At 41.6% G+C, this 21,242-nt stretch overlaps 1 pseudogene; it reads right to left on the reverse strand.

Moving 5' to 3' along the window:
- Positions 1-1,052: 1,052 nt before the first annotated feature.
- Positions 1,053-1,656, reverse strand: LOC142380563 (uncharacterized; annotated as a pseudogene).
- Between the last annotated feature and the right edge of the window lie 19,586 nt (positions 1,657-21,242).

Consider the following 21,242-nt stretch of genomic DNA (forward strand, 5'->3'; position numbering starts at 1 on the left):
TAAAGAACTCAGCAAGGAGTCTGAGGCAGTCACCTGGCTTCCAAACTCACAGATACCAGATGATCAGGCAGCTGTGAATTATAACAAGAAGCATGCTTCTTCTGACTTATTGCCTTGATTTTCAGAGGGGCAACATTGTCCGATGTTGTACGAGTTGAAATTGTAGTGCTGTCAACGAGACAATCAAGTTCTGCAGGAGTAAAATTTAGTTAGCTCTCCTCTGTTGTTGCACACGGCAGTGAAGAAAATTAAATAATTCTTTAGACTTGGTTATCGCATTCTCTGATAGACACTCACTATAAATTGATTCAATTTCTTCTCAGATACTGTGTAGTCAAGTAATGTAAACTCAAAAGTTATCAAAAAATGCTCAGATAAGACAGGGTTGTGGGGAAATACCGTTCACACTCATTTCCATAAGTCTGCACAATGACTTTATCTGTACTTAGCACTAAACGAGATAAAAACTCTGAGAATTCAGACAGAAACTCAGAATAAGGGCCAGGTGGACAATACACAACAACAAATAGCAGAGGTTTTTGTGATTTCCACTTTGGGTGGGAAAAACTGAGAATCAGAGATTCAAGAGAACTAAAACTAGTCTTGGTGTTTGGGACCGATTAGTAACTCTGATCTGAAGATAGCTGCCACTCCTGCCCGTCTGCCTGTGGTTCGAGGAACGTGAACATTTAAATAGTCAGAGGGAGTTGATTCATTCATGCTAACCAGGTTTCTGTAAGACAACATATAGCAATATGATGATAACCAATCAAGTCATTCACTAACAGAGACTTGGAAAGGAGAGATCTAACTTTCAGCAAACAACATTTTAATTGTTTTATGTTTTTGTTCAGTTAAATTTTTTTGTCTGAATTTTTTTAGGATTTCCGGATTTGCTCCTCTTAGGTTCATTGATTTATTTAATTTGGGTGGTGTGGGAGCAGATACAGTCATTATAGGGTTTTTTGGGGGGGGGGGGTTAGCAGCAGGTGGGAAGCTGCAGACAAGTGTGTAAGACTAAAACACGGCATCCTGGTCTCAAACCTGGGTTGTCATGTTTTAGGGTGACAAAAAAATTTGTCCATATTTCTAGAAATGAGAGCCGCTCCATTCCAAAGTGGGATGGATGCCGTCTCTCCTAATCAGACTGGGTTTTCCCCAGAAAGATTTCCAATTATCTCAGTAGCCCAAGTTGTTTACTGGATGCCATCTGGACAGCCAGCGGTTGAAGGGGGACATGTGGATAAACATGTCATCACTGGTCAGATTTGGCAGGGGTCCAGAGAAAACTACAGAGTCCGACATTGTTTGGCATTTTACACATTGACAGAACATTAATTTTTCTGACCTCCGATAGGCATAAACGGGTGTCATTACGTCAATGTGAATAACTATTTTACTGTATTTACACTTATCTTTTGTCAGCAGTTTTGAATAGGATTCTACGTCGCCCGCTCTGGCCCCTGGAATGCATTTGACTGTGGTCACTGGTGTCTCTAATGCCACGTTTCTGACTATTGAGCTGCCAGTTAGCAGGGTTTTTTCCTCAGCGGGTGTGTCGCTGAGTGGGGAAATTCTATTAAAAACGCTGACAGGTTGGTGGTGAACCACGGGCTTGACTTTAGGGCTTTCCCTTCTCTTCCTGACCGAATTCATTTTTGGATTTTGCGTACAAATGCGATTAATCGTGATTAATCAGGGAAATCATGTGATTAATTAGATTCAAATTTTTAATCGTTGCCCAGCCCTAGATAAAACTGAACTCCTTTTAGTTGGCACCAAATCCACCTGATCTCCTCTCCATTGTCATCCCCTCTCGCTCCCTGAAGTCTTCCTCCTCCCTCCACCTCTGTGTGCCCTCTGCCCGTCTCAGCACCATGGGGAGCAGAGCTTTCAGGTCGCTCTGCTCCCCAACTCTGGAACTCACTCCCACCAGACATCCGCAAACATTGAGTCTTTACCCCTCTTCAAATCAAAACTCAAAACCCATCTGTTCCAAGCTGCATTCTCCCTCTACTCTCATTGTTCTTTTTAACTTGTGTTATTTTATTTATTGTGTTTGTAATGTGTTGTAAAGTGTCCTTGAGTGTTAAGAAAGGCGCTTTTTTAAATAATTAATGTATTACTATTATTATTGTTAAACTTGGAAATGGTTGCATTCATGTGTATCAGGACTTAATTCTTGCTTTTCCTCCTTTGTTTTTCCCTCCTTCATTGCCTGGCTGTTGGTACTTCAGTCGGGAGTTAGTGAGACTTTTTGACACAATACTGGGAACTTTGCCAAAACATGTGTAGCACAGGCAGAAAATCCAATGCAAGAGCAATGTAATTAGTCCTATAAATGTTTTCACTTGGATGTGTTAGAAACAAAGCAGGCTTATGACGACGTGCATAGGTTTTATTGTGTGAGCTTGTAAGCGGATGATGTCTTCTGCACGGAGTCAAAGGCCACTGCTTTTCTGTGGCAATTAAATGATTTAACAGGAGCTCCTGAACCAACAAAACCTGTGTTCTGCTTCTGTAGACACAAAGAATAGTTAAGCTGCTCTTGTATTTCCTCATTTGAGGATGTAATAAACTAATCTATGAATTTCGCTTTGATTTCAGTTCTTTTTATCCCTTTTTTCTGGCTCTTATAAAAACATATGAATAACAGACACCAATGCAACAGCATGCTTTTTTAATTTACTTTAATTATCTTCTAAGTAAAATGGATGCTTATAACTTTCATTGAATCTGGGACAAAGCACTTATCCTTGCATGAAACATCCATAAAAGTTGCTCGGTGAAGCTGTTTAAACCGAATTACAGAGCTTCTGAAACTGTTTACAGTGTTTCATACGGTGGAGCAGACTGCCGTGCTCGTTACTAAGCACCGGCCCAGAACACATTTTGTAACCTGTAATATCTCCGCTTCTCAGAGGCACACACACACTTCTGATGGCCCTGCATGCTTTTAATGGGCCGAGGCTTCCACTCAGGGCCCTGAAAGTTCCAGTGATAGATGTGGCTTTCCAGAGGGCGTTAGTGGGAGACTGTAGGGGGCAGTAAGGCCATCAGTCAACTTCACCACTGGCTGTCAAGTTGTTACTCAATGAATGACATCTCAATTGTCTGCTTGTGATTCAGGAAGTGTAAGGATGAGGATGTAATGGAAGTTTTCTGGAAAAGTGGGAGAACTAAGTTTTGGGAGGAAAATAGGATACTAAACACGAGTGCATTAAACAAGATAACTGGGTGTTCAATACGACAACAATGTGTGATATGATTGGAGGCCATTTGCACTGTGGTTGCAGGGCGGTAATGCCTACAAAGTACCCAATGAAAGACCCTCCACCGGCCTCTAATTTGCTTCAGCTGGGTCCTGTGTTTGTTAATTAATACACAAGATAGCCAGTCAGACTCGAGGGTTTCTTTGCTGCTTCCTGGGAGGCGATATATTTAGCTGTCTCGTGTGGGCCTTCGGGGTGGTTGTTTTGAGGTAACTGAGCTGTCTGTTGCGGCCTGCTCGGTCGCAGCCTGTTACGCCTGTAAAAGTGTTTGTGAAGTGAAAAACCCAGAAAACTGTGGTGTTGTGCCAAAAGAGGGTCCTCAGTCGCTCTCAGACTGTAATGACAGAGCAGCACAGGTCGCGCTCTGCGGCGGTCTTGTGAATATTGGCCGTCTCTGAAGTCACTTGGCCTTTGAGTGGTACGCAAACTTCTTTTCTATTCTTTATCAACCTTCACGGCAGAGAGTAAACACCAGTGGGGCTGTGAACATATTTGTGAATTACCCATCTTCCGTGCAGATCTCAATAAAATTACCTAGACTATAATTAGCATGGAATCTTAATTTGCCTGGAAAGTTAATTAATCCATATAACTTTCAAGGAAGGCTCGTAAAAACCTACACTCATATGGCTGTAATACGTTATTGGAGGCATTTGCAATGGAAATGCTTAGTCTTCCAGCCACCCAGGAGTATTTAGTAAGCAAAATAGCCTTTTCAACACCGCATCTTGTCCCCTTTTTTGAATTTCTTAACGCCCATTACTTATTCCAAGCAGGCGATCAAAAATGGAATGGAATGGAAATTGCTCCTGTTTTATCCATGTCGCTTTACGCCCCGCTTTTATAACGTAACGTGGCAAGCATTACACGACGAGGGACTAATGATATATTTTCTCAGCTGGAACGTGGGAATTGTACCGCGGACCCAAAGCAGTGTTGATTCTCAGTAAATTAGTGTGCACCACTAAATGAAACGTGAACAGCTTGCCAGAGCCGTGCAGGCTCAGGCTCCATAGGGAACCCACTGTACAATATTGATGGAGGGAGAGCTGCAGGAGATAGTGAATGTATGGGAAAAGGAAACCCACAGCCAGCGGGAACCCAGCAAGAGTCTTTGCAAATGCAGACTTCACCGACTGACAGCTCGGAAATATTCTTTTTAATAAGGGGGAAAAGTGGATTTGGCCAGACATCTTTATTCCTCCCATGGAAAGTCATCTGTCCTGGTGTGAGGCGACACCCTCAGCAACTTCTAACTACAGGCTCGAGCTTTGCCGAATTCTGCAGACCAGTAGGCCCCAAAGGATGAAAAGCAATTTGGTTTTCTTTTTTTATTTTAGAGAAATTCATTTCAAACTCACTTTGTATCAACTTAGCAATGTGTAAATAAAATAAATGAGCTACTTATCAAGTTAGTTGTAAAAGCTACAGGTCGCCGCTTAAAAACTGGTAATATGAACCTAGTTACAGCTACTCACACATTGGACTGTGTCTCAGAGGAACTGCTCCATGTCTAGACAAAAATAGCTTGTTAAAGTAACCTCCACAATGCTTATATTAATGTTTGACCACATTAATGAAAACAGTTTATTGAATATTTCATTGCACTTTTACACTTTTACCAAAAGATCCCCTTTAAAGCAGGACACAGGACAAAGTACTTGTTTGGATATATCTTTTCATTGTTTCCATCATTCTTCAGGGGAAAATTATTCACAAGTGAAAAACAATCAAGACAGTTGCCAATCCTCCCAAGTCCAAACAGTGGGAGTACCAGCAAGTTCACCCCAAGGTCAGACTGTGCAATGCTCAGTGGAACTGCAAACAACCTAAATACTACATCTTAGACTCTAAGGACCTCATTTAGCATGTTAAATTTTAAGTTTCATGACAGGACAATTAGAAAAAGAATGAACAAGCACAGTTTGTTTGGAATGGTTGCCAGGAGAAAGCTATTTTTCTCTCGGGCACCAAGCCGACAATCAGCTGTTGAGCACATGTGGAGCATTGGTGAACGTCTGTCTCTTTTTTCAGTGAGTACGCCCCGTTGCAATTATCTGATTCAGTTGACATCTTTTTTTCTGGCGACTGATTGTGTGGAACTGACTGGTTGTTCAGCACAGAGAATACGAGCGCGAGAAAGGAGGCGGCAGCGATGACAGAAGGTGAAGGGCCAACTTAACATGTCTAACACACTTCATTTCCCAAAAACAAGCCACATGCTAGCAACAGCATGACCGTGTAGAGTGAAGACACTGAAAATCAAAAGATTATCATGACTTCAGAGTACTACATTAACCAAACAAACAAAAAACTCAAAGCACATGCTTCTGAGTTTGCTTGTTCATTTGCAAACTTTTGGTTTCCCTTACTGTATAATCTACACACTTCCACTCCCTTCTCTTGCTCTGGTGTATTATGTATTATTGTGTAGGCGTATATTTTAAGTCCTGGCTGGCTGCTGGAAGGCATCATTCCAATCAGCACAAACACCTCGTACCAATTGTCATGCATGGTAGTAGAGAAATAATGATTTGGGCTTGTTTTACAGCCACAGGACCTGGGCGCCTGTGTTCTCCTCTGGATACCAAAGTATTCTAGTGTCAAATCTGAGGCCATTTGCTGAAGCTTGGCTGTAAATGGGTCATGCAACAGAACAATGGTCCCATGCAGAGCTGCAAATCTACTGTATAACAGAAGGGAGTCCAGATCTCAACCCAATTTAAATGCTCGGGTGAACTTTAATAAGAAAGCTTTCTCTTTCACGACTGTATTTCTGAGGAGTAAGGAATTGTTTGAATCTAAAGCAATATGTTTATTTTTGGACTTTCCACATTTGCCAGTGTCAACAATTTCTTAGTAGGCTTTGTGGAAAAACACAACTTATGGTAACTCAAATTTGTTTTCAGTGACTCACAACTGATTTCATTGGCCAATATGCTTTGTAAACTGTCCTTCAGTCTTGTTTAATAAAGGCTTTTCCCTGGACGTAACACTTGGTCAAAAGGGCAAGCACGCAGTGTTCAGAGAACTGCAACTATCTGCCAGTTACTTGTACAACAACTAGAATTCTTTCAATAAGAATATATTTGTTACAGAAAATCGGTGGGTTAATGGTTGTTTAATCTCTTTCTCTCAAAGATTTATTCCACCGGGAACTGCAAAAAAATCCTCACAAAGGCCTCAACTCTACACTGGTTAACTTAAATTTGAAATGTTTAGGAGAGCCACATTAGCTTTTTTATGATTTTGATTATAATGGGGTCTTATTTAAAACACATGGATGTTGTAATATTCAGCAGCTGCACAGCTTTGCCTCTGGGGCACTCTTTGTTCAGCTAGGAGGAAGGGAAAAAAGGGAAAAGGAAAACTTCCACATGCTAACATTTACACAGTGATTTCTTTTAATTGCACTCCACTTTTTAATTTGCCCTGGACTAATGCTTTTAAAAGTAGGACTGGAGGTATTTTATTGAAGTCATGCCTTGTGCCGGACCAAGTTTTCCTGATTGCTGTAGCCTCACAGCCTGGCTCTTTCCTACCTGACAACCTGTGTTATTCCTTTCATTTGCTATGTCAAACATGCCACACAGCATTTGGACTTGGAAAGGCGAAGGGAACACACTGGCTGGGTCAGCTTCCTCCAGGTCCACTCTTCAAAGGGTTACGATAAACTACGGGTTTTTTTCACTGGGTGAGGGGCATATAGTTGAGAAGAATCGTGTTTAAAAGCGTGGTTGAACTGGAAATACAGATGGCCAGATAGATAGATAGATAGATAGATAGATAGATAGATAGATAGATAGATAGACATTGCTTTTTGAAGGGAAGGAGAAGAATGTAAAACTGATCCTAATCTAAGCAGCCAGAGGACAAGCCTAATATTTAGTTAAACACTTCCAGTCATAATAGAACATGTGTCCAACCAGTGAAAACACACCCCAAGTGGAGGAGCTTCTCATATGCTTTGGGCTGTGTCACATCTTGCTTCTTCTGACACCGCGGAGGGAAGACACATCCCGTTAAAAGGCTGATCAGCTGCAACCACCTAAAACTTGATCCAAACATGTCCACGTTTAATGTCCTAATACAACACCCTCTGACTTTTCCTCCACTGGAGAAAAACACCCTTACCCTGATGAGAAAAGCAACAGTGAATTTTCCCTCCTGAAATTTATGATTATGAGCTGTCAGTTGCTTTGGCATTATATCTCCTCTGTCTGGCTCCCTGCACTCCGGCAGCCGGGCTGTGTGTGGACAGCCTGGCAAAGCCGAGTGTAGCAGTAAAACAAGCCTGTGTCTGGACTGCGTGACAGCGGCCTCTTCTAGCGTTACGTGTTTTCAAACAGACACAACCAGGGGAGACCAAACACGGTCACATTTGCAAGGTTAATTGCAGCAAAATGCTTGAAAATGTCTGGTTAACAAAAAAATTTGATCAGATCCTCCCCTGATCCCTGAAGCTACAGTCTTACCTTATGCTGCTGAAATCACTCAGTTTCTGAAGTATAACGCCTCTACATCTTATTGCAAGGCTATAAGTGTGTTTAGTGCGTGTGTGTGTGTGTGCAAGACTGGAATATACTAATTAGAAGATGTGATCAAATCTTATAGTAGTTGCTTCATTATTTCTCTCTTTGCTTTTGAAAACAGCTTCAGAGGTGACCTGTAATACATGCAGTCACATTCATCCATCTATTCCAGATCAATCTAAGTGGATTATCTACCCACTAAGTAAAGGTACAATACCTCATTTTGATAGATTTTTTTACTCATCACCCAAACAAACACACTTCTTCCATCAATGGACCTTCAGGGTCTTGGCCCCCCTAATTTAATAAAGAGAAACACTCCAGGCTTACAAGAGGTTGAAGACAAACATTATGCGGCATCATACGCATAATGTGCAAGCACATAACCAGCATCCAAAAAATGAGCTGTTTACATTGATGACCCATACAAGACTCTGTAGCTAAGCTAACTTGTAGCTAGGCTAAGAAGAAGGGTGAAATCTAGCATGACATAACAAATATGGCTTCAATCAAATCCACTCCACTTTGGAATCTTTTTGCACTCAGTCACTGTTTCCTCGCACCCTCTCTTAGCATATTGATGCTGTTTTACACATTACAAACTACTTGGTTATGGCTCGGTATCAAAAACGAGGTGGTTGTGGTGAGGGATACATCATGGCTCGCAGTAAAATAGATCCTATAATAATGCATCACAACAAAATGTCCTTCCCTTGCACTGATGTCTGAGTCGTGACTTCTCAGCTAAATACACAACACATGCTGAACACACAAAGCAGACATCCTGATGAAGTATAGGATGGTGCTGTAAACCCCCCCGCCCCCTGTTTCCACTTTGGTGGCTGGCTCTAATAGACAGTATGACATACATACACAAATGGAAAGCTAGTTGATCACAGGGAGATATTGACTGATTTGAACTAAAAATGTCTTGGAAAAGAATATCAAATAAATTATTCATCCATTACCAATTCTTCATTTTGCTGGTCTACCTGCTGTTGTTCCACTCGGATAACAGATCACCTAAGATGATGTCATACTGCATGCTTTATTCTTGTCTGAAATAAACATAGAACCAACTCAATAAAGCATGATTGTTATCATTACCGAACAGTTGAGCGACAACAGAAACGTATCGGTGCTGAGAGAATATATTATTGTTTTTTTTAAATGTGTCAGGTCTCCAAGAAGCTAACAATGAGGAATTGTCTTCAGCAACCTGGAGGGGATTTGTTCACATTGCGTATTTTTAGGCTGGATAATTCCGCATGGCTGAAAGTGTCTCAAACAGGTGGTTTAACTCAGGTTTGTGAGCATAGTCACACAGGTTGAGTCCTGCAGTGAACCCTGACACTGTCAGGTCCAGCCTTGATCTTCGGAAAGATAACTGTCATTAAGGAATATACAGTTTTGTATCTAACTTTAAATGGCACTCAATCTCAGTGGAAACACGAGGAAAAAAAACATACGAAGAGTGTCAGAAGTTATATCAACACAAGTAAAATGATGTTGTATGTAGTCAGAAGCAAACAAATATTAGTCCTTACAGGGTATTCTTCCATTTGTGATTTGACAAGTGCTTAATTGCATCATCTTCGCCTGCATGATGATTATAATCCACTCGACACCTCATATTCCCATAATAGTATGGGAAAGAGAGCCACATTAAATTGAGTTTTCCTTTTTTGTGATTACTGGAAAACATCTTACAAGTTTTCGCGATATTTAGACGGAAACATGGTGCCGTACCAACCTAGATAAACAAGATGTTTCGTTACCCTGCTCCAGTTAACTGAACACACATATTGTATTTGTTAACATCCTTCATCAAGCCAACAAAATAATCCAAACAGATATGAAGGGTGCTAAACACTCTGAGAGCGGATGCTGTTCCTCTGATGGATCGGTTGCTCGGAATAAACAGGAACGCTTCATTAGAGGGGTAAATGGAAAAGTGAGTGTTTATGATCCCAATTACCACCTTAGCTTTAGTGCCTGCTTTAATCATAGCCATATCCTTCTTCCTCTCTCAACAGTACAAAGCCTCCACTACAATCCCGCACACGCACGTTTACACTCAGATAAAACACAAAAGCAGCAAAGTTAAACACTTATGCAGATCTTGGGTCTGAGTTACTGCTGGTTTTACGTTGTTTGAATAAACACAATTCAAGTTTATTTGTTGACCGCGCATAATCTCTGTGCGATATTACATCCAAATAGAAAAGGGTTATCCTCTCTGTGTCGAGCACTCACGTACGTAGTCAAATAACCTGTGGCACAAAACCTTTCACCATGATGATCATCATTATAGTTAATCACCATTCATTTCCAGTTTCACAAGAGCCCACAAGATCAAACATGGAGTATTTTGAGCATGTTCTTATGGCATGGCCTGGAACAACAGTTTGCAGTAATTGAAACAATATGCAGCATAACAACACTCCCAGTTACTGAACCATCACCACAGGCTGCAGTTATCGTGAAAATCATGTGAGCTTGTTTTCTCTAAGCTGCTGCCACAATAACTGGCACTGCAGCTCCGTCAGCTGTCTGGTACGCCAGCACCGCCATCTTGTGGACGTAACGGGTAAACTCCCTCAAAAGCAGCCATCGATCCAGCAGGGTTGGTCTACAAACACTGGGACCTGTGGTGAACAACGGTGTTTCCTGAAAACTGTCACAAATGAATACACATTAAACTGCAGTTGTCACTAAAATGTTGGCTGCGATCTGATGCTGAGGTTGCATCAACTCAACACTTTTCCCGGGGGGGGGCGACAACAGCAGGGCTGCCTCGATCTCTTAAAATCTCTCCCACACGTTACCCACAGACGCTCTCCTCCATTATGGCCAGCATTTGATCTCTTCTTATTTCCCGGATTTGATACAGTTTCACAGATACAGTTTTAACATGTTTCTCATTTCTTCCTTTTTCATGTCGTGCACGCCAGCAGCAAAGAATGGACCCCTTGTATGGTGAGATGCGACAGTTCAAAACAGTGTGGTTCATTAAAGGCATCCTGTTGGCTTCAAGAGGGAACCAGAGCCCAAATCAGCCTGCTGCTGCTCCGGTCTGCCCTCTAAACCCACACTGGCCAGACCACATCAGCGCTCAAGCTGGAAATCACTTGACAAGTGTGGTCAACCATACACACAATACCATTTCCATTTGTCATTTTTTTCCTGCACAATGTTGGTACAGCGTAGATTGTTGCTCCAGGGTGCCGGTAAGCTGTGCAGATGGCGCTCTGTGATGTTTAATGTCACGTTTGTAGTGGCACAACTGTCTCAGAAGCCTCAAATACAGATTCATTAAGCCCTCACTTTACTGTACTTTACATAATGCTGTATTTTCATTTAATGGGACAGACTGAGTTCAAAGTCAGTGTAATAATAGGGAGCAATCGCTGGCTTTGACTAATGGCATTCAGAGGAAACAAGCATCTCATAGGGCAGAAAGAGAGTTTGGGTTTGGGTAAGATATGTTGTAATGAGCTGAAGGAGTCACCTACTCGGTTGACTCACAGGAAGAAAACGGAAAGCTGAGGTTGGATGAGAAAACGCTGGGTTTATTTGGAAAAAGCAAACAGAAGAAGAAGGAAAGAAAGAAAAGGAGACTCGTGACCCATGGACAGCATCCGCTGCCCTCATTGTGGACAGTGCAGTTGACATCTATTTAGGAAACAGTGGTCACAGTTGCCGAGAAAACAAACTTGCAGAGATGAATTCATGTTGTGTCCTTAACATACACACAGTCTCTGCTTCTGTCCCAACAGTCAGTTAGATTTAAAATAAAATCTAAGTCTGTTTTTTTAGTTGTGACGGATTATCACAGTGTTTTTGTTTTGTAGCAAAAAAATTGACTCAAATCAGGAAATCAGGCACAAAAACACTGAGCTAAAAGTTCTGAAATGGTGAAAACTGCAAAACTGTGACTTTTCTACAGAAAAATGACACAATGGTTTATGTGTCAAGTAGGCATTACAAACTATATTAAAAGGGTTCCAGGTTCAACTCCCGGCTGGGGCATTTCTGTGTGGAGTTTGCATGTTCTCCCCGTGTATGCGTGGGTTCTCTCTGGGTACTCCGGCTTCCTCCCACTGTCCAAAAAACATGCATGTTAGGTTCATTGGTGTCTCTAAAATAGTCCCTGTGAGTGTGAGTGTGTGTGTGGTTGTTTGTCTCTGTGTGGCCCTGTGATGGACGGGCGACCTGTCCAGGGTGTTCCCCGCTTCTTGCCCAATGACTGCTGGGATAGGCTCCAGCCCCCCCGCGACCCGACCGACGGATTAAGCGGGTATAGAAAATGGATGGAGTCATATTTGAGAGTTTGGACAAATGGGTTATACTTTCATTATATCCAAGTCGAGATATTTCTCCTGTTGTCTGTAGGGGCACTTATTTGGGATTTTGCTCTAATTTAGAGATGATTAAGATGAGTAAGAGCAATTTACCAAAACAAACCCAGGCTAAACTGAAATCAAAAGAGGTACGGCTTCTTTTATAGCTCCGAAATCTCTGTCTCAGATTGAGCTCACCAGTTTGAACTTCAATCTCATTCTCTTTAAGGCAGTTATTCCAACTGCAGAACATTGTTTATTTGGAAAGAAAGCAAGAACGTCACTTCTTCACATAGTAAATAGTTGTTTGCTGTAGCGATAGTTTTGAAATATCGTAAATGACCGCTTTAACTTTGCATAGTATAAGGTTGTATGTTTGGAGGGCTCATATTCAAAACACTTTGTGTCAGTTTGAGCTCTGCCTCTGATGTTACACAGTTTTTGGACCTATTAACAATGCAGATTTGATGATTTTTTTCAGCTTTTACCATTTGGTTGGATAGTCTGCTTTGAAATCAGTGACGTTTTACTTTTTCCAGTCTTCACAAAGAGAAACCCATTTTTGTGCAGTTACCGACTTGGCCACTCAAGAACATACAGCATTTCCACCACAGAACACCTTGTACCATTCTTGCATTGTTCGATATTGTCATGAACACACTTGAAGTCAGGAGTTTGAATGGGTAGGTATGTTCATACTTGAAGAAACAATAGCAAACCATAAACACGTCACAGAGAAATGGATTTAGCAGAAGAACTTCTTAATGGCAAAGCAGGAAGTCTCACTTTGCAGAGCAAATAGACTGAAGGCTTTTGAATTGTTTAACTGCACAAACAATACATTACTTGTAAACGCTGTGAGAGTAAAATACTACGAACTATAAGCAGGGCTGCAGTTAAACAGCTTGAATAAGTCAAAGTGTTCATGCATGTGTGTGTGTGTGTGTGTGTGTGGTGCAATACAGTAGCTGCGTACCCGGGGCAACCATCCAAACAGCTGGTACCCATCTGTTTCTTCTTCTGCTCCTGCGGCCTGTGGCTCAGAGAGCGAGGTGCACTGGCATGCGGTGTCTGGGCCCTGACCAGTAGCGGGGAGGTATGCACTGCAGGAGCGAGCGTGTGCGTATGAATGCGGTTTTTCTACTGAGCGGGTGCTCCTGTGTGCATATGCGGTTTCACACTCAACTCTATGTCTGTGTGGACACGCACCTTTGGCTGCCTACTGCACGTCCATGTGGTGTGACTGTGTGTGTGCGAATGTGTTTGGCAGTTAGTAATAATCACATTATACATCCACTTTAATTCTGTTGATATACAGTCATACCTTGCAGCAACCGTATCTCAAAGCCCTCTGCAGCCCTCTTACTGCCTGAACAAACTCTGCCATGATGCAGTCTGCTCCAAAAGTGACTCATTGCGGAGAGGCGTTCAGTCTTTCCATTTGTTGTTTATGTAAATCATATAGACTGAATCTAACGCTTGCCAAAGTGTTCCAAATTTCCGTCATTACTTAATGGCTTTATTGGTGTGATTGCTCGCTGAAAAATGTGCTTTCCATCACAAAAACACTCACATAAAAAAGAATCTATGATTTTTTTCTGCTGAATAAGGCTTACACCAATTAAGGTGGTATTTCCCTTGGCCGTTGTAGAAGCCTGGAGAATTTTCAGTGCTTGAAAAATAAGATGATCTCCACTGATGTGGCAAATGTTATGTCTGAGGCTTTGTGAATAAAACAAAGTCTCTTCCAATAGATTTAAAAAGACTGTTCTCACAAAGAATTTGTCAAATCATCCATGATTAGACTTGAACTCAGCCCCAGTTTCAATAGCGTTTTGAAGGTTTTGTCTTCCAGAATTTCACTGGAGGGCAGTGTTGAACTGCTGCAGCTGAGTTTCTTGCTGCTGCAGGTGAAAGAGAGTGTGACGGTGTGCAAGTCATTGGGAACACCGTCATGTCAAGCGATGTCTGCCTCGTTTGCTACCCCAGTCTTCTCAGTGAGCAACAAAAAGGATTGCTGAGCTGATCAAACTTGGAAAGCAACTATCAAGGGACAGAAGCGATGCAAAATAACTTCAAAAAGACAAAAACACAAGAAGAGACTGGATGCAAAAAAAGATGCAAACAGGCCACAAGGAAAGAATAGATGAAATATGATGACGAGTACATGCCAAACAACTGCAGTTATTTTTCTATGAACTAAGCCATTCAGAAGAAGGTAAACATTCTGAATGGGTTGGTTAGGGTGAGGTCAGTTTGTTCTGGACAGACCTCAGCTTGTTGTGGTTGAACTGAAGTGGCATCTGTCTGATCCCAGGGATCCCTGTTCTGCATTAAACAATATGACAACTCATCTCTGAATGCTTGTGGCACTGAGGGACACCTGACTGCTGAGCTGTGTTGACTTTGATCATGTTGGACAGAGAGCCCAGCTGCCAAACTGTGCAGAATGTAAGGGGAGGAACCAGGAGAAGGCATGCAAGGACTGTCAGGATTATCAGATCGTATTTACCTTGGGTTATTGTGCGTTTTTTCTCTTTAGTCTCGAACTGAATTGCACCCAAAGTATACCTCGACCTTCAAAGAGCAGGCAGACAGTTATGGATGCCTATACAAACATATCATGGATTTCTGTTGATATCAGTATGCATAACTGTACAAAAGTGTACAAAAAGAACACGTTTCATGGACAGTGAGAAGGCAACCAGGTAAACATAGAAGATCTTCAAGGCCTGACATCAACCACAATAGTCAATTTAGAAATGGGCAGAACTCAGTTATGAACAAAGAATACCGGATCAAAAGCAAATGTTGGAAGTACCAATAATATAAATTCAATTAAACTGATAAACAAACTTAAAATACACGTTTTTCTTTCTGATCCTATTCAAGTACGCTACTGACTCCGCCCCTTTGCCATAAATTCCAATTTGCACATTTACATTCCCAATTCTAAAAAGGTTGGGACAAAAAGGTTGTGCAAAATATAAATTAAAAGAGAATACAATGATTTCACAGAAATTAGAAAATACAAAACAAAATGGTGAAAGCGAGACAGAAATATCACTAATATAGAAGAAAGCGCCCGGCCTGCCTGCACTCCAGACCTTTCACCAATTAAAAAGATTTGGTGCAACACGAAACGAGAATTAATTTCATTATCCGATATCAGAGAAGGATGAAAAAAATAATCCTCTCCCAAAGGTCCAACATCTGGTCACATCAGTTCCCAGATGTTCACGGACTGTTGTTAAAAGAGATGGGACTACTCTACATGGCCCTGTCCCAGCTTTATTGAGATAAGTTGCTGCCATCAAGTTCAAGAGGAGCTAATCCTTTTTATGAAACAGTAAAATGTCTCATTTCAACATTTGAATATTTTCCATGTTCTACTGCATTGACATTTGCAAATTATTGCATTGCTTAATCTTAATTTCTTCATTGTCATAGTAATCTAGCTCATTTGTAACCCCTCTTTGATGCAAAATATTTATAACAAATATTCTGAACACAGACTTAGTGAACAGACTGTACAGTGTGATCACAACTGCACACAGTAATGCAGCTTATCTCTTCCTTTGCACGGTGCCATTCAAGGGCACAACACGCATGCCCTTTCCAGTTGACTGCACATCTGTGACATCGGTGCACATCTGGCTCTGAGGGAAAAGTGAGACATTTATCACTGAGAAGGTAATAGAGTTTTCGTTGACACGCAGAGGTGAATGTGCATGCTGACAACTTGTCCTCATAGCAGCAATCCCTGCCAACCAAGGCAGGCTGAGTTTCAGGCACGCCACCGAACACAAAACAGACAAGAAAAGGCTATTTGTTTCTGTTTGTTTGCTGAGAGTTTCAGTACCAAACACTGGCTTTAGAGCTGGCGTTTTGATTTCTTTGCATTTTTAGGGGTTTCTCTCCGAAGGGGAGGGTTGACGTTCAGTTGGCTGCAGTCTGATGTTTTGCCACTAGATGTCACCATGTCCCACACAATGGACCTATTATATTATTGAGTCAAGGATGGTCAGTGGATAAAAATCTTATATCTCCGTATACATATATTTATTTCTTACCTTTACCTTTCTTACCCCAGCATATATATCTTGTATTCAAATGACGACCAAAGATAGCTTGACTAAAGTGCTCTTTGAATTGCAGAGGTATCACAGTTTATCACAGTAATTATTTTTTTTTTTGGTGAAGCACTATTCATGAAACAGCTGTTTTTTTTCTTAAGGATTGTGCCAAAAATGAGATCTACGACTTGACCTCTGCCTCTGAGATTTGACTCTGTCTGGAGTTCTCAGTGCCTTTTCCATTAAGCAGCACTAATGGGCCTTGTACTGCAGTGTGGTGTTAAAATATATCTGCTGGGGATGCTGGGAGGGTTTAAAGCATTGTGATAACTGAGGTGATTAACAGTTTGTGTTCACTGGGAGGAAATCCATAAAGTATGAAGCTGCAAATGCATATTTAATTCCTAAGTGTATTTTCTTTAACTTACATTTGCAATAAAAAAAAAATGTAAATGAAGGGGGGGGGGGGGGGGGTAACTTAAAACTAAAAATTGAGAACATGAAGGCATGAAAAAACATCTGCAATAATATGGACCAAGTGAGATTGAAGGCAATTTTTTCATATACTTGTTTTTCATCCAGAGGAGTCACCTCCTACAGGCTGTGAGAAAGAATGCCACCTTATGGCACACTCCCATGCTACATGTTGGCCATCTTATTCAAAATGGTAGTGTACATAAACATTTCCATGCAGATTATCAGCCGCACACGCAGATAAAATCCACTGAACCCCACTGCCTCGCTCAACTCAAGGTCATCTCACAAATCGGGTCCTCTCTTTCAGCTGATTGACTAAAGAATATTCACACTTTTGTCCATTCTCCCATAGATTGCCTCTATTCACTGTACTCAGATCTCAGTCAGGGCTTTCTCCACCGTCTTCAGTTGGTTCAAAACATCATAGCTGGACTCATTAATGAGACTAAAAAGCACAAACACATCACCATTGCATGTCTGCACTGTCTCTATGTTGGATTTCATATTGATTTTAAGATCATATTGCTCACCTTCAAAGCCTTAAATAGCCTTGTGCCTAAATACATTTCAGACTTATTGATTTGGTTTGTACTCACTCGATCACTGACATCTGTGGGTAGCATGTTGCTAACTATTCTCAGGTCACAGTTTGTGAGAAAGGGAGATTTAACCTTCCGAGCCACTTTTTATTGGACTGTCTTGCCACCAATCTATCCCAATTCCTTTCTCTTGGCCCTAATGCTCGGTTTTTCAGGGATAAAGAACCCCTTTTCCTTTGGGGTTCAAGGAGAAGTGGTCATCTATCCATCCAGATAGTCCCCAACACCCTGGTTAAAGGGTTAAATGACCAGTACTTCTTGATCCCACCTTATCTGTGCAAACCAAAGGGGTATGGGTAAGTTGTTGGGCCAATTCTACTACTCGAGTTTCTACTTACTTTCAAATTCCTCCTTAAAACATCTTCTTGATGAAAGCCTTTGGCAATATCTGACCTACAGTACGTATCAGACATTTATCATTGTAGTCCTATGAACGCCCATTTGTCCTCATTCGCATTATCCCTGCACTTTGTAACAATGTTAAGAAATGGGCTGTACAAAAAGCATTTGAATGTGTTTTTTATCATGGCACTTTCACACTGGTTTCCAGAGTCTGAACTTGATTTGTTGTCTGCGTTGCCAAAGCATGAGGGTGATTCTATTTTTTTGGGGGTCCTAGCAGCGAAGCTGCAGGAACCCATTGTGTTAGTAGCTTTTCTTATTATTTGGGGGTCCTAGCAGCGAAGCTGCAGGAACCCATTGTGTTAGTAGCTTTTCCTATTATTATTATTGGGGGTCCTAGCAGCGAAGCTGCAGGAACCCATTGAGTTAGTAGCTTTTCCTATTATTATTAATCCGTTTCTGCTGCAATTGAAGTCTATGGCAGCCCCATGAACGCTATGGTAAAAAGTTGTGAAATTTGGCACACGTAATCAGCCAAGTGCCAAAGCCAATATCAAGAATTTTCATGCCCCAAGAGCTTACTCTCTAGCGCCACCAACAAGCCAAAGTTCAAAGTGCATTCAGCCTAATAACTTTTGAATACTTGACCCAAATTTCACAAACAAGACATCATTGGAATCCTTGGATCATGACGAGTCCAACGCACCCTATGACGTCAATTTGCGTATACTTAGATTTTCCGCCATTTTGAATTTTATCAAAAAGCTTAAAAAAGCATTTCAGGTCACAGAGATTGTCCAATTTTCACGAAACTTGGCACATAGACTCTTAAGACCAAGCCGCACAAAAGTTATCGTGTGGAATTTTTAATTAGGCTTCCATTTTTCCATAAAAGCCAATCAAACTCGAGGTTGACGCCCCCAAACCGGAAGTGAGGTCATATCTTGGCAACCATTTGATATCATGACGTCAAACTTATAACACAGACTCAAGACTGCTAAGGTAAGAGGCCCAAGAAGTTTGGTGACGTTCGGCCTATAGGTGGCGCTATATGTATCAAAAATGCATTTTTGCTGATAACTTTGGACCCCTTGGTCCACATTTCACAAATGAGGTACCAGTAGAATCCCTGGATAAGGACGAGGTCAACACACTTTATGACGTCATTTGCGCCATCTTGGATTGTCCGCCATTTTGAATTTAATCAAAAACCTTCAAAACGCATTTCAGGCCACTAAGATTGTCCAATCTCCACGAGACTTGGCACATAGAATCTTCAGACCAAGCCGCACATAAGTTATTATGTGGATTTTTTTATTTCACTTCCGTGTAACCGCGGCAGCCAATCAAACTCCATGCCGACACGCAAATGGGACATTTGGCCGTATCTCTGCGATGCATTGATGTATCGATGCCAAACTTGGTGCATGGACTCACGACGCCTTCCTGAGCAGCCCAAGCCTTCCCTATTGTGCCATTCTGCTAGGACCCCCACATTGCTGCTTGCAGCTATATTTGGGGGTCCTAGCAGCGAAGCTGCAGGAACCCATTGAGTTAGTAGCTTTTCCTATTATTATTGGGGGTCCTAGCAGCGAAGCTGCAGGAACCCATTGTGTTAGTAGCTTTTCCTATTATTATTATTGGGGGTCCTAGCAGCGAAGCTGCAGGAACCCATTGAGTTAGTAGCTTTTCCTATTATTATTATTATTATTATTATTCCTCTACTTTCTGCTGCAATTGAAGTCTATGGCAGCCACATGAACGCAATGGTAAAAAGTTGTGAAATTTGGCACACTTAATCAGCCAAGTGCCAAAAGCAAACTCAAGAATTTTCATGGCCCAAGAGCTTACTCTCTAGCGCCACCAACACGTCAAAGTTCAAAGTGCATTCAGCCTAATAACTTTTGAATACTTGGCCCAAATTTCAAAAACAAGACATCATTGGAATCCTTGGATCATGACGAGTCCAACGCACCCTATGACGTCAATTTGCGTATACTTAGATTTTCCGCCATTTTGAATTTTATCAAAAAGCTTAAAAAAGCATTTCAGGCCACAGAGATTGTCCAATTTTCACGAAACAAGGCACATAGACTCTTAAGACCAAGCCGCACAAAAGTTATCGTGTGGAATTTTTAATTAGGCTTCCATTTTTCCATAAAAGCCAATCAAACTCGAGGTTGACGCCCCCAAACCGGAAGTGAGGTCATATCTTGGCAACCATTTGATATCATGACGTCAAACTTATAACACAAACTCATTACTGCGAAGGTAAGAGGCCCAAGAAGTTTGGTGACGTTCGGCCTATAGGTGGCGCTATATGTAGCAAAAATGCATTTTTGCTCATATCTTTGGACCCCTTGGTCCATATTTCACAAATGAGGTACCAGTAGAATCCCTGGATAAGGACGAGGTCAACACACTTAATGACGTCATTTGCGCCATCTTGGATTGTCCGCCATTTTGAATTTAATCAAAAACCTTCAAAACGCATTTCAGGCCACTAAGATTGTCCAATCTCCACGAGACTTGGCACATAGAATCTTCAGACCAAGCCGCAAATAAGTTATTATGTGGATTTTTTTATTTAACTTCCGTGTAACCGCGGCAGCCAATCAAACTCCATGCCGACGCGCAAATGGCACATTTGGCCGTATCTCTGCGATGCATTGATGTATCGATGCCAAACTTGGTGCATGAACTCACGACGCCTTCCTGAGCAGCCCAAGCCTTGCCTATTGTGCCATTCTGCTAGGACCCCCACATCGCTGCTTGCAGCTATATTTATTCCTCTACTTTCTGCTGCAATTGAAGTCTATGGCAGCCCCATGAACGCTATGGTAAAAAGTTGTGAAATTTGGCACACGTAATTAGCCAAGTGCCAAAGCCAAAGTCAAGAATTTTCATGCCCCAAGAGCTTACTCTCTAGCGCCACCAACACGCCAAAGTTCAAAGTGCATTCAGCCTAATAACTTTGGACTACTTGGTCCAAATTTCACAAATGAGGCATCATTGGAATCCTTGGATCATGACGAGTCCAACGCACCCTATGACGTCAATTTGCGTATACTCAGATTTTCCGCCATTTTGAATTTTATCAAAAAGCTTAAAAAAGCATTTCAGGTCACAGAGATTGTCCAATTATCACGAAACTTGGCACATAGACTCTTAAGACCAAGCCGCACAAAAGTTATCGTGTGGAATTTTTAATTAGGCTTCAATTTTTCCATAAAAGCCAATCAAACTCGAGGTTGACGCCCCCAAACCGGAAGTGAGGTCATATCTTGGCAACCATTTGATATCATGACGTCAAACTTATAACACAGACTCAAGACTGCTAAGGTAAGATGCCCAAGAAGTTTGGTGACGTTCGGCCTATAGGTGGCGCTATATGTATCAAAAATGCATTTTTAATCATATCTTTTGACACGTTGGTCCACATTTCACAAATGAGGTACCAGTAGAATCCCTGGATACAGACGAGGTCAACACACTTAATGACGTCATTTGCGCCATCTTGGATTGTCCGCCATTTTGAATTTAATCAAAAACCTTCAAAACGCATTTCAGGCCACTAAGATTGTCCAATCTCCACGAGACT

The sequence above is a fragment of the Odontesthes bonariensis genome, chromosome 5 (genome assembly GCF_027942865.1).
Source record: "Odontesthes bonariensis isolate fOdoBon6 chromosome 5, fOdoBon6.hap1, whole genome shotgun sequence".
Taxonomy (NCBI): Eukaryota; Metazoa; Chordata; class Actinopteri; order Atheriniformes; family Atherinopsidae; genus Odontesthes; species Odontesthes bonariensis.